General features: G+C 41.7%; 1 protein-coding gene across 2 annotated transcripts in view; it reads left to right on the top strand.

Moving 5' to 3' along the window:
- The first annotated feature begins 698 nt into the window (after positions 1–698).
- Positions 699–14588, top strand: part of STX11 (syntaxin 11) — a 52024-nt gene continuing 38134 nt past the window's right edge. Inside the window, exon 1 of one of the 2 annotated variants that reach the window (XM_032873109.1) lies at positions 699–948. The gene's annotated coding sequence lies outside the window, so the exon portion shown is untranslated. Of the gene's footprint in view, positions 949–11059; positions 11262–14588 lie in introns of those variants that run through there. The other variant, XM_032873108.1, reaches the window with a different exon arrangement.

The following is a 14588-nucleotide window of genomic DNA, read 5'->3' on the forward strand; positions in this document are numbered from 1 at the left end:
AGGGCACTCGTAATCCCCTTCACCTGTTTCACCCATCTCCCCGCCCACCTCCCTTCTAAAACCATTAGTTTGTTCTCCACAGTTAAGAGTCTAGGAGTGCCTGGGGGGTTCAGCTGGTTAAATGTTTGACTCTTGATCTCAACTCCAGTCTTGATCTCAGGATTGTGAGTAAAGCCCGGTGTTGGAGCCTACTTGAAAAACACACCCAGTGTGGGGCCTACTTAAAAAAAAAAAAAGAAGTTAAAGCATCTGTTTCTTGGTTTGTTTCACTCTTTTTTTTTCCTCTGTTCGTTTGGTTCTTAAATCCCACCTATGATTTGTTTGAATTTTATAGTTTTCTAATGAGGCTGTCCCCATAAGGAATTTATACCATGTTTATGTAAGTACCATTATATTTACATTGTATTACATTACATTACATTACATTATATATTATACATTACATTATATTACATTTGTCAGAACTGAGTGTCATTTATTTTTTTTTTCCTTGAAGAGAGGTGTACTCACTACTTAAATTGGAGAGATGATGTCCTAGGACCCTGAAAAAAATAAGGCATGAACAGATTATAGGCAACACCCACATTTGCATTGTAATCAATCATGAATTCCAATTTGCCTGGGGGCATTTGCTTTGTAAATGTTTCTTTGTGACTAGGGATGTAGAATTGTGGCAAAAGTTCCTGTTTCATAATTGACTATGCCTATCACCAACTTGTAGAAAATAGGGTTTAAAGAAATCAGCTAGAGTGGCCTGCTTTCAACACTGAGACTTCGTGATGCAAGGCCCTGTCAGCTCCCACCAAAGATTACTATTCACGCTCCGGGCACATAAGTAAGGTAAGGAGCTGCGGACTGAGGGGAATATCTGTCAGCTTCCCCAGGGTCTCCCCAACAAGATCATTATTCCAAGCGGAGGTATCCACAAGAAGACTGTCCCCTCAATCTGTGAGTTTCCTACTGAGACTTCAATCTGTTCTCACTGTGTCACTTTTAGTAAGCTCATCTTTAAAACATATTCACCATTTGAGACCTGTTTGTTTTTTGTGGTGCCAATACTGTACTTTTAAATTTTCCTTATGGTCATGGAAGGATGTTGGCTGTGGTCCATGCACTTACAAAAATTATAAACCATTTTTGAGGAAGGACTCAGTCCTTTTGAAGATTGTGTTAAAGGGAAAAGTAAGACAAAGTCATGGAGCTGCAAGAAGAGGAGGAAATGAATGAAGAAAAAGAGAAGAAAATCATGTCTCAGCCCCAAGGTAAGGCTTTTTGGTGTAGAAAAACACGGTTTCTAAATGAATGGCACAAATTCATCTAAATGAACCAAAATATGGATTATAAAAATGTTTAGTCTGTGAAAATTATGCTAGTTGAGAACAAATTTAATTGTTCCAATTCAAAACCAATATTTAAAGGCTCATGATGAAACCATTACTTTATTACTAAAAGGCCTGGCTTATTTGTAACATTCTGTTTATGCTTTTCTGTTTCACTTTTATCAGTTCCGCAGGACAGGGCAGTGGTGCAAAAAGGGGTTTACCAGAAGTGAGTATTGAGTAAGTCTCATCTTAAAATAGTTTTGCAACATGTTATGCAAAATCACAGTTGCAGAAAAATCATTGAGAGCCATTAAGCAGATCAATTATACTATCTCTAGACCTGATATTTTTTTAGTCCATTCTCTCTCTGTCTCTCTCTCTCTCTCTTTTTTTAAGATTATTTATTTGACAGAGAAAGAGCAGTGAGAGAGGGAACACAAGTGGGAGAGGAAGAAGCAGGCTTCCCACCTACCAGGGAGCCTGATGTGGGGCTTGATCCCAGGCGCTTAAGGACTGAGCTACCCAGGCGCCCCTAGCCCAGTCTCTTTGACAGAGCATGTTCTATTTTTACACATAGAACATCTGTCCATGCTCACCTTCGACCCTCTTGCAAGTATACCAATATATCAGAGGGAAGTTTTCACTTAATTGCAATTTGGGTTAAAATAAAAATATAGCCATGTCATTTCAAGAATTGTAGGCAGGAAGATTTAACTAAAACCCAAATAGTCCATTTTCACCGCTAATTTTCTACTTCTCCTTGTGTATTGTGCACAGAAAAATAAGCTTCCTATACAATAAGAAATTTGCTTTTCTAGGAATTATCTGTTGCATTCTTTTTTTTCTTTCTTTTTAGTAATTTTTCTAAGCTTATTTAGATTTAGACATCACTCTTTGAATGTAGGTAACAGGATAAGAGAAATTTGCTTCATATAGTCCTCATTTTTTGGTTCTGTGGTCTTTAATGCTGTTCTTGGATTCTTAATTCTTTTTTAAAAATTTATTTTATTTAATTTTTTAAGATTTTATTTATTTGTTTGACAGAGATCACAAGTAGGCAGAGAGGCAGGCAGAGAGAGAGGGAGAAACAGGCTCCCTGCTGAGCAGAGAGCCTGATGCTGGGCTGGATCCCAGGACTCTGGGATCATGACCTGAGCCGAAGGCAGAGGCTTAACCCTCTGAGCCACCCAGTCGCCCCTGGATTCTTAATTCTTAAGAACATGGACTTTTGTGTTGGACACAAGGATTTGAACCTAGGATCCTTTGCCTCCTGGTGTTGGGGCAGCGGGCAGGAGATTTTTAAGGCTCATTTCCTCCTCTGTCAAATGAGGTTGAATTGTACACTCCTTATAAATTTGTAATGAGAATTAAATAACATATGAAAGTGTTAGCATAGTAGTTGGCACATTGTAACTGAGCAATATGTATCAGTTGTCTTTATTTTATTTTTTTTAAAGATTTTACTTATTTGTGTTAACGGGGGAGCAACAGGCAGATGGAGAAAGCAGGCTCCCCGCTGAGCAAGGACCCAATGCAGGACTCGATCCCAGGACCCTGGGATCATGACCTGAGCTGAAGGCAGATGCTTAACTGACTGAAACACCCAGGCGTCCCCAGTTATCTTTAATATAAGTATTAGCATTATGGGGTTTATATATTTTTAAATGAGCTGATGTCTGCTAATAATTGTACCTTCAAATATTGAGCTTTCAAAGTGTGTCTTAGTCCACGTAGGCTATATGCTATAGCAAAAATACACGAGACTTTACGGCTTATAAATAGCAGAAGTTTACTTTGTCACAGTTCCGGAGACAGGGAAGTCCCAAGATCAAGGTGCCAACAGATTTGGTATCTAGTGAGAGCCTGCTTCCTGGTTCACAGATGGCTGTCTCCTTGCTGTGTTCTCACATGATGGAAGGGGCAAGAGAGCTCTCTGGGGACTCTTCTATAAGAACATGAATCCCATTCTTGAGGGTTCCATCCCCATGACCTAATAACCTCCCAAGCCCTCACCTCCTAATATCATCACATTGGGGATTAGGTTACAACATTCGAATTTTGGGCAGACACAAACATTCAGTGTATAGGAAAAGGTTAGAAACTATATTCTCTGGTAAATTGTATTTTGAGTAATGATGGTTTGTTTACAGTGCTGAGGTACAGATTTTCTCATATCTAGAAATCATCTAGATATCAAGATATTTAATATCTTAAACACTAACCTATTTATTTTATAATCTTCTTTATATATTTCCACAAACAATATTTTATGTAGAGAAAATATATGCAAGAAGATGTGCCTATGAATCAGAATATTTTTCTAGTCTGAGTGTACTGGAGAAAAATTTATATTATATGACATACAACATGGTTTCTTCAAAAAGCTGACTGGTAGATTGAAATAAAGAGATGCTAATATTATCAGGGAATATTTTTGTAGAGACTGTAGGTATAAAATTTTCAAAGCAGAGATTTATACACTGCAGTCTAGCTGATTAAGGATGCCTGTTCCCACCATGAAACAGACATGTTCAAATTAGAATAATTCGATGAAGGTTTATAAATAAAGGTAATATTATAATGGTATAGGCAGAGTGGAAATCTTAGGGACTCTCAGGCTGTCATACTCCAGGCCTGAGAACCATGAGTAGGGAGAGGTTTTCAGAACCAAGAAGGAGAGGGAATCATGTAGAACAGACCATCTTAGAGGAATAGTGACCTTCTGTTAGGAACACAGATAGTCCTTCTGCTTGGAATAAATTCCCCGACCTCATCCCCTGCTTCTGCTCTCCTGTTAGATCTCTCTCTTGGCTAAACCCAAGGCAAGCCAAAGAGAGGAGCCTGTTGCAATCATTCATTAAGATCAACCATCCAGGGTAGAGAGCAGAATGGAAGAAGGTAGAAAGTAAATCTGAAGGGCAAACAGAAGGTATGCTCACACATGCTGACATTATTAAAATCTTTAAAAAAGATTTAATAAAATTCTTTATTTTTCCTTGTTATTATATTCATTGGTGGCTAGTGTTTATAAACAAGTTGAAGCTTTATAAACATGTCCTAGACAAGATCCTTCCAGGAATTTTTGAGCTACTTTTTAAACAATAAGAGAAAAGAACACGGCTTAAAATCCCTGTTTTGTTTAAAAAGATAAAAAGTGTTAGATCCATATTCTTCAATCTCTTTATACCAGGGTGTCACCCTCTAAAATGTTATTTTAGTGTCCTGAGCTCCCAAGTTCTGCTCAGTGCTTACTTTTGTCATTCATTCACCCATCATTCAACAAATATTTTTAAGAATCTCTAATGTCGTAGGTATTGTGTTAGGCTTTGGGTAAAAAGTAGTAAGGGGAAATATAATCTCCATTCTGAATCTAAAAATATTTTTTGAAACCAATGGTTTAGTAGATAACTATTTTGAGTGACATAAAGACTTACCTAATTTAGCAAATCTGTGTTCATCAAGGTAATCATCTAGAACAACAGAACCACAAAATCACAGAAAAGTCCAAATCTAATATTTAAACACAAAAATTTGAGACCTTGCATGGCAGGCACTTATATATGAAGGGCCTTAGACTTTTTAGATAGCATATTTCTTCCCTCCTCAAAGAAAGACCTTTATCTTAAATTTTAAGCTGTCCAATTCTGGAAAAACTTATCCAAATATGATTTGTGGGACAAAGCACAGGGCACTAGCAGGATCTAGAAAGCACTGCCCAATATAGTAACCAAAGAACTGGTAATGTTCACCGTGATGTTCTACTCTGTGCAGTCCAATAGAGTGGACACTAATAACCACCAGTTATGGTGGCCGTTGGGCACTGAAAATGTCACTGAGACTGAGAAACTGAATTTAAATTTTTGCTTAATCTTAATTAATTTAAATAGCTACCTGTGGCTACAATAGGGAACAGTGTGAATCTTAAACAAGATATGCAAGATGGGGCTTGCCATCTTAATCTCATTTCCCTTTTCAACAGGGTTAATGACAGCTGTTCATTTACTCATACAACATCATGTGTCCAGCAGCATGTCATGAAGAGAGGAAATCAGAGATAGGTTCTAAGAAGTAACAAGTGAGGCAAGGAGGTGGAGATATCAGAACGCTTGTGCTTTGCTAGTGTAAGTGTAAAACAGTGCAGCTTCTGTGAAAAATGGTATGATGATACGACAAAAAAAATTATACAGAGTATTACCATGGGATCCAGCAATTCCACTTCTGGGTATATACACCAGAAAAATGAAAGCAATGACTGAAAAAGAAATATTATGCAGCCTTTAAAAGGAAAAAGATTCGGACACACATGCTGTAACATAGATAAACCTTGAAGCTATAATGCCAAGTGAAATAAGCCAGTTAGGAAAGGACAAAGATTGTGCCATTCTACTTATGGGAATGTCTAGAGTAGTTAAATTCATAGAGACAGAAAGTGGAGTGGTGGCAGCTAGGGGTGGGGAAGTGGGGGATTGGAGAATTAAGTGTTTAATGGGTACAGAGTTGTCAGTTGGGAGGGTAGATAAAAAATTCTGGAAATGGATGGTGATGGTTACATGACAATGCTAATGTACTTTTGGAGCTGAACTTTACACTTTAAAATGATGACAAAGGTATATTTTATGTCACATATATTGTATCACACACAAAAAAGACAAGTGAAACATACGTCCTCAAGGAGTTTGCAAATTAGTATGGTGAAGATTAGTATGGGGATTGCTACATGGTGTGGGGATAAAAAATGACTATTTACTGAGGGTGGTGGAGGAGTTGTACTTGAGAGGGGTGGCTGGGCTAGATGACCTGCCAATCCTGAGATTCAATGGGTTTATGAGCGCTTCAAATTTGGGATGGCAGGAGGATACAAAATGGTGTATACAGAGGACAGGACTTCATTTCATGTAGCTGCTATGGCCCTCTCCAAGCACTTGTCCTGCTTTATTTGGGTTTATCCTAAAGTCCTCATCCATACTCCTGGTTCAAAAAATCTGCACTGGAGGTGAGAGCCAAGCTCTCCAGAAAAAAATGTATAAAACATAGGAGACCTACCTGGGAGCCTAGAAGGGGGTGGGCATAGCAATTGCAGAAAGCCCAGGTCAGTCTAGACTTTGTTATTATCAGTATCTTTAGCCGTTCAGCATCTAAGTCTCGAAGATCCCACTCTCTGATAACCAACTTGCATTTTCCAACTGAATCTTTCTAATCCCCCACTGCACAATTCCTTGACACGCTGGAGCCTCCCATCCATTCACCTAACACCTTTTCACTTTGCCTCAACACCGTCATTCATTTCCTCTCTTCTCTCCTTAGTTTAAATGCCATGTCCCTTCCTTATAATCATTCCCTTGCATAGATGCTCCACACTCTTTTTTTTTTTTTAAGATTTTATTTATTTATTTTTACAGAGAGAGATCACAAGCAGGCAGAGAGACAGGCAGAGAGAGAGGAGGAAGCAGGCTCCCCGCTGAGCAGAGAGCCCGATGCGGGGCTCGATCCCAGGACCCTGAGATCATGACCTGAGCCGAAGACAGCGGCTTAACCCACTGAGCCACCCAGGCGCCCCAGATGCTCCACACTCTTATTCCTCTCTCCTCCATCATATTCATCTGGCAACTCCAAACTCTGGTTGTATCTGGACCTCTGCCTAGCTTTATTTGAACCCAAATAGGCAAACGAAGCTGGTGAGAATACACAACTCTACCAACTGGCCTCCCTTCATATCATGGTCCCTGACTTCAAATGAACCCTTAGGGTTAACCAGTAATCCGACTATACTTTCAAAGTGTATTTACCGTGTCACTGTCCCTGGATGATATTTCATACTTTCTATCCTCTTCTCAAACTTCTTCTCTTTCCATTGATAACCTTGCTTCTTCATTGATAAAACATTTTTCTGCCTCCGCGTTTACCAGCATCTGTGCCCATATGTTCTGCCTCCCCCCCAGCTATCAGAAAAGAATTCTATTTTCTCTATCTTCTCCAATTTAACCCCAATATTCCTTTTGTGCATTAGATCCCACCCCTGCTCATTTATTCAAGAACATTGCTACAACAATGATCTTTACTCCTCGGTATCATCACTTTTTCCTTCTCTTTTAGTTCATGGCCATGAGCATACAAACAGGCATATCTTCTAATCAAAAATAAAAATCTCTCTCTTGACCATATATTTCTTCCAGCTATTGGCCCATTTTCTGTCTCCATTTGCTCTTTTTTCATTCTCTCTGGGCCCAATCCAGACAGGCTTTGATCACTACACACCACCAAAATTCTTAGCAAGTGTGCCAGTGACTTCCAGGTGGCCAAGCCCATTGCTGTTTTCAGTTCTAATTTTACCCACTTTAGCAGCATTTGATAGAGTTAGTAATTCTTGGAACATTGTTTTAATTTGGCTTCTGGAATACCACTGGTTATGTTTGTTAGTCTAACTCCTATATCACTGATTATACCTTCTCATTCTCCTATTCTGATTCTTCATCTTCCTGATCTCTGACTTTCAGAGAGTCGTGGGCTCAGATTTCACACATTTAAATTCTATCTGCTGGTGCCTGGGTGGCTCAGTTGTTAAGCATCTGCCTTTGGCTCAGGTCATGATTCCAGGGCCGTGGGATAGAGCCCCAACTCCATTGGGCTCCCTGCTAGGTGGGAAGCCTGCTTCTCCCTTTTCCACTGCCCCTGCTTGTGTTCCCTCTCTTGGTGTCTCTGTCTCTTCATCAAATAAATAAATAAAATCTTTAAAATAAATAAATAAGTAAATAAATTCTATCTGCACATCACCTATATGCTAAACACTCCCAATTAATAGCATTATCATAGACTCATCTATCTAAATGCCTTCTTGGCAACTCCAAACTTAAAGTGTCCAAAATGGAACTCAGTCCGTAGCAACCCTTTCCTCCCCTCTCCCAGCCTCACAAATTACTTCTCAAGCAGTCTTCCCCTGTTAGCATAAGAAACCCCTTTTCTTCTAATTGCTCACCCTGATCCTTTTTACTCTCTCACGTCCTACATTCAGTTAATCAGCCAGTCTTGTCAGCGTCTCCTTGGGAATATATCCAGAACCTGCCCACTTCTTACCAGCTGTACTGCTGGGGGTTTGAATCAGTGAGGGTTGTCAGAGAAACAGAACCATGTATATATGAATGAAACATATATATTATGGAGGCTGAGAACTTCCAAGATCTGTAGTCGTCAAGATGGAGACCCAGGAAAGTCCGTGGTATAATTCCTGTCTGAGTCCAAATGCCCGAGAAGCAGGAGAGTAAATGGTGTCACTTCCAGTTTGAGGGCAAGTCTGAAGGCAGGAAAAAACTGATGTCCCAGCTCAAAAACAGGCCCAAAGAGGACAAATTCTCCCTTCCCCAGCCTATTGTTCTATTCAGGCCTTCAACAGAGTGGATGAGGCCCACCCATACTAGGGAGGGCAATTTGCTTTACTCATTCTATAGATTGAATCTATAATGGTGTAAAGGATATAAATCTCCCTTGCAGAAGAATTTGTAAAATTGGGCTTCTTCCACCCTCTTCTCTAACTCGTCAACACAACAGTAAAAAAAAAAAAAAAAAAAAAAAAAAGCCATATCAGGTTACCCTTCTACTAAAAATTCTTTGGTGTTTTTCTTTCTCAGTCAAGGTAAAGTATTAAAACTATCATGACCACCAAGGCCCTACATACTCTGTTCTCCACCCCTAGCTCCACCACCCATTGTCTTTCTCCCAATCATTCTGTTCCACCCACACTGACCCTACTCCTAGAAGCTAAGCATCCCTCTGCCTCAGGGCCTTTACATCTGCAGATCTCTCTGGTTGAAATAGTCATAACTCAAATAGCCACATTGTTTCCTCCCTCACACTGTTTTATCTTAGAGGCCTTTGGAATAAACCTGTTTTTTTTGTTTTGTTTTTAGTTTATTAAAACACCCCTCATCTCTCTTATTTTGCTTTACTTTTAAAATTAATTTCATGTTTTGGAACAATTTTAGATTTACAGAAAAACTGCAAGGATAGTATAGAGGGTTCTCAGAAACCTTGTTCCCATTTTCCTCTACTATTATAATCTTACAATTAGTATGGCATATCATCACAACTAATGAACCAATCTTGATACTGTACTGCTAATGAAAGTCCATACTTTATTCAGAGTTTATTAGTTTTTTTAAAAGATTAATTTATTTATTTGAGAGAGGGAGAGATCAAGAGCAGGAACTTGGCGGGGTGGGGGGGTGAATGGAGAATCTCAATCAGACTTCTGCTGAAGGGAGCACCCTCTAAGGTTCCATCTCACAACCCTGAGATCATGACCTGAACTGAAATCAGGAAGCAGACTCTTAATGGACAGAACCACTTAGGTGACCTCTCCTTAGTTTTTATCCAATGTTCTTTTTCTGTTGTAGGATCCCATTCAGGATACTACACACATTTAGGTGTAATGTCTCCTTAGCCTCCTCTAGGCTGTGGCAGTTTTTCAAACTTTACTTGTTTTTGATGACATTGACAGCTTAGAGAAATATTGGTGGGGTATTTTGCAGGATGTTCCTCTGTTGGAATTTGATGTTTTTCTTATGATAAACTAGGGTTATGGGCCTGGGGAGGAAGGCCACAGAGGTAAAGTGACATTTTCATCACATATCAAGTGCTTATACTAACAATGATATATTTATGACTGTTAATGTTGACCTTGATCATTTGGCTGAGGCCCTGCTTTTTAGGTGTCTCCACTATGAAGTTACTCTTTTTCCCCCCTTCCATACCTTACATTTTGGGATTAGTCACTTTGAGCACCCCATACTTAAGGAGTTAGAGGTTACGTTCACATAAATTTTTACAAATTCTTCTGCAGGAGAGATTTATCACCTCTCCGCCATTTATTTATTCATTCAACTACTTATATCATTAGAAACTCATGGATTTTCTTTTTTACTTTGGATTGCTGTCTAATACCACTTTATTTGTTAATTTTCTCAAATTGTTCTAGCTTTAGCCATTGGGAACTCTCTCAGTTGGCTTCTGCATTTCTCTGAAACTCCCCATCAATGAGGGTTGTTTTTGTTTGTTGGTTGGTTTTTTGTTTTTGTGTTTGTTTGTTTGTTTGTTTTTAGTATTTCCTAACTTTTGAGCCTCAGTCTTGTTTTTCCGAGACTCCACCATTTCACATAATACAACCTTTATCCGTTTATCTTTCCGCACTGGAATGCAGGTCGTCGAAGACAGGGTCTCGGCGCTACTTTTAACCGGGAAAGCATCCCCAGTCCTTGAGCGGACTCTCCGTCGGTTCTGACTGAATGAATGAACCCGGCTGGGTCTCAGGGCTACTTGAAAGGGGTGAGTCCGAGGAGGCTCTGGTAAGACGGTGCTCAGCCTCCCTGCCCGCCGCCTGGCGGGTCCCTCAGGTGCACGCCAGCCCGAGCCTCTCGCAGTCACACCCACACCCAGAATCTGCCCCGCGCGTCCGCGCCGAGCCCGACGCAGCGGCCGGCAAACGTCACCAGCGACAGGGGGTTCCCGGGGAAAGTCCGGGGCCTTCGGGCCCCCTCCCCGCGCGGAGATGGGGAGCCGGTGAGGTGCCTCGAGCAGCCCGCGGAGAGCGCCCGTGGGCTCCCAGGAGAGCGGAGGCCGCCGGAGCGGGCCGGGCCAGACCGCCTGCTGTCGGGACGCCGGGACCCAGGGCGGGGCCGGGAGGGGCGCGCGGGCTGCCGGCGCAGTCGTCCCGGGGCGGGGCCTGCTTCCCCAGCTGTGGGCGCTGGCGACACCAGGGGCTGGGCGGGTGGCGTCCAGATGCGGCGGCGGCGGCGCGGAGCTCGGGCGACTGAGCAGCAGCCCAGTCCCGGCAGCGGGAGGCGCCAGGAGCCTCGCCGCCAGGCGTCTCGCAGCGGGTTTCCTTCGGTCTCACGACTCCCAGCGTGGGACCCGCGCCCTTCTTGGTTCGCACGCTCCGTCCTGTTTCTGGTTCGTTTTCCGCCTTTGTACCTGATTTTTCTCTCCTTAACTGCCCAGGAGCGAGGATGCGCCCCGCTAGGCTGAGAGCCGCGGGGGGCGCCGGCTGGCCTCGCTGGCTGGGGCCTGGAGGGGTGGCTTTCGGGTCTGGCCCGAGGCTCATGCCGCCGCCTCCCGCCTTAGGGAACTCGGCTCTGGGTTTCTCCTGTACAGCGGAGTGCCTTTCCGCCCCTCCCAATAGGCAAGGGACCGCGCATTTAGGGCTTCTTACAAATTATTTCAGGTACCTGTTGATAGGCTTTCCTTCCTAAGTGTGCACCTAAGACTTACTTTAGTTTTAAGTCGAGAGGCTGAAGGTCTTCTGAATTACCAGGGACATTACTTCGCTGTGATCACCTGTTCTCTCCCTCCCTTCCTTCATTTACTTATGAGAGAGTGAGGCGGGGGGGGGGGGGGGGGGGGGGGGGGGAGGGGGTGAGAGAGAGAGAGAGACTGAGACTCTCAAGCAGGATCCACGCCCAGCGCAGAGCCCGACTCAGGGCATGATCTCAGGACACTGAGATCATGACTTGAGCAGAAATCAAGAGTCTGCCACTTAACCAACTGAGCCACCCAGGTGGCTGGTCACTCCCAATTTTAGGTTGCACTTTCTCAAAAACACTGGAATGGGTACTTCTGAACTTGAACTTAACAATGGGAATCAGGAGCCAGAAAATACGGAGAAATTGATATTGCCTTGAAATAGTTCCTTCCAAGCCCACATAAAAAGACTTTTATTTTTTTTAGAAGAATGAAGACAAGAAATAGTGGCAAGGTAACTTCAAGAACCACACGGTCCTGAAGGAATTCTAGACTTCTCTGACAATAGATGCAATCTGTATTACTTCCTGTGGTTCTCATGCACTTGTTGAAGGCGTTTCTCAGAAAAGGGAGGAGTTGTTATTTCCACAGGGGTATCCAAAAATGACTCACAGCGCTGCTCATTTAATTGTGAGGCTTTGTTAATGAACTTTTGAAAAGTGAGGTTTGCTCTGGGTGTGTGTAAAGTAAGACTAAGATGTAAAGTTCTTGCGCTGCTAAACTGGGACTGGTGGTATAGGAAATAACAGTTCAAGTTTTCAGTTTCCTAAAGCGACTGATGGTACCGCCTACCAGCTAGGGTCACTAGGCTGATGTAAGATAAATATTCAAATCATGTGCTTTGCTGCAGAGGCCCAAGAGAAAATTAAGTAAAAACCCTATGTTATTACTTTCACTGGTATGGCATGGTATGGTATGGTAGAAAAACATCATTTTACATAGGGATTGAATTTCACTCTCTGAATTCAAATATTTTGGACAGTTTGTCTTTAGGAAATTAGTGCCACATGAAAATACTTGAAGATGGTGGATACCTGTTGGAAGTGAAGATATTAAAATATTTAAGCTGATAGGTTCCAATGCAGCTGGATAGTGGCTCTTCAGAAAGGACTGTACACTGTCTTAAGACACAGTAGAGAAGGGGACAGCATCTCTGTTGGAGCTGAGTTGAGCTGAGGTCAGCCCAGCAAACAGTTATCAAGCACCTTCTCTGTGCCAGACTTTTCACAGAGTTCTGGTTATAGTCATGAATAAGATACGATGTTGCTGAAAAGGGCCATAAACATTAGTGTGGAAGGTTGGAAAATCCCATGAAGGAGACAGGTGCTCTGACAAATCTGTGTCCATGCTAGAGCTTCCATCCCAATATGTTTCTGCAGATTTGAATGAACTGTGTCAGCATAATGAATAAGCTGTGCTTATTCAGTAAACATTTCATTTAATGAGTGATTTAGCAATGCATTAATTAGAAAGGCATGATTCTTAAAGTGTTTAAATTAACCATATTTCATATTATTTAATAACTATGTTAAAAAAAAAAAAGGCTTCTTATTACCTCCAGACAATGGCAGACACTCAGAGTTACTTACCTTTTAAAAACAGAGAGGCAGGGTGCCTGGGTGGCTCAGTGGGTTAAAGCCTCTGCCTTTGGCTCAGGTCATGATCCCAGGACCCTGGAATCAAGCCCCGCATCTGGCTCTCTGCTCAGCGGGGAGCCTGCTTCCCTTCCTCTCTCTCTGCCTGCCTCTCTGCCTACTTGTGATCTCTGTCTGTCAAATAAATAAATAAACTCTTTAAAAAAAAATAAAAACAGAGAGGCTAGTTAATGGCCTATAAGTTTATAATACCATATTGAAACAACTTTCTGGTTATTGTTTTTTAGAGTTCAAATCAATCTTTCCTAACACATCACAGCTGTACAATTCAAATGTACAAGTCATTTAGTGATGACTAAATCTACTGTGTCACAGTTTACAGTTGAGATTAAAGTCTGGTGAGGTACTTTTGGACTGGATGCCAAAATATATTTAATTTCTACAATTCCATAAGGTATGCCACTAGTATTCCAACTAGTGGGGGAAAGAATGCCAAGTCTGAGACAACTCTTCCTCAGTTTTCATATTTCACTTCTCCCTCGAGGGCCTCAAAGTTACTATGAGAAAGAAAGGATAGAGTATGTTCTTCATCATTGTACTTCTGGACCTTGGTACAGGCATTACATCATGGCAGGTATTGGGAAGTATTTATTGATTAAATAATGACCCTCAATGTAAGAGGGGAACTGCCAGGCAGATGGAGGGATAGTTGACTCAGCAGAAAGATCAGCACTATACTGTCAGCCTGGTTAGTATGGGCACAGGGTGAGGACTGGAGAGACAGATTGGGCCACGTCACCAAGTCCCATGTGCCATGTTGGACCTGTGACTTCATGCTATAGAAGACTTCAGCAGATGAGTTAGATATGTGTTTTTGGAAAGACAATTTAGAATCAAAGTGGAGAATAGATTGGATGAGTACAATACTAGCCTTAGGGAGGCACACAGGAGATTACTATAATATTTGAGAAAAGAAATTGGAGAAGGTTTTAGTCAGGCAGTGATAGTGAAGATTGAAAAAGAGGGAAGGAGCTGACAAGGCTAATGAGAAGAACTTGACCACATCTTTAGGGGTGGGCAGTGAGGGAGAGGAAGGAGTTTAGGATGATTCCTACATTCCTAGTTAATGACTAGGATTGGAACATAAGTAGAAGAATAGGTTTGTGCTAAGGGACCATGGGGCCCTTATACAGTGCTTGGCACATAATTAGTGCTCATTAGTTTTTGAATGAATAATAATAGCTAAAATGTATAAAGCGCTTATTAGGGCCAGGCACTATTCTAGGCTCATTATGTGAATTCAGTCTTTTACTTCTCATTGTATTCCTGTGAGTTAGGTACTATAACTGACTACTTTTGACAGATGAAGAAAGTGTAATGTTAG

The sequence above is a fragment of the Lontra canadensis genome, unplaced genomic scaffold (assembly GCF_010015895.1).
Source record: "Lontra canadensis isolate GAN:19392208 unplaced genomic scaffold, GSC_riverotter_1.0 scaffold47, whole genome shotgun sequence".
In the NCBI taxonomy this organism is placed as follows: domain Eukaryota; kingdom Metazoa; phylum Chordata; class Mammalia; order Carnivora; family Mustelidae; genus Lontra; species Lontra canadensis.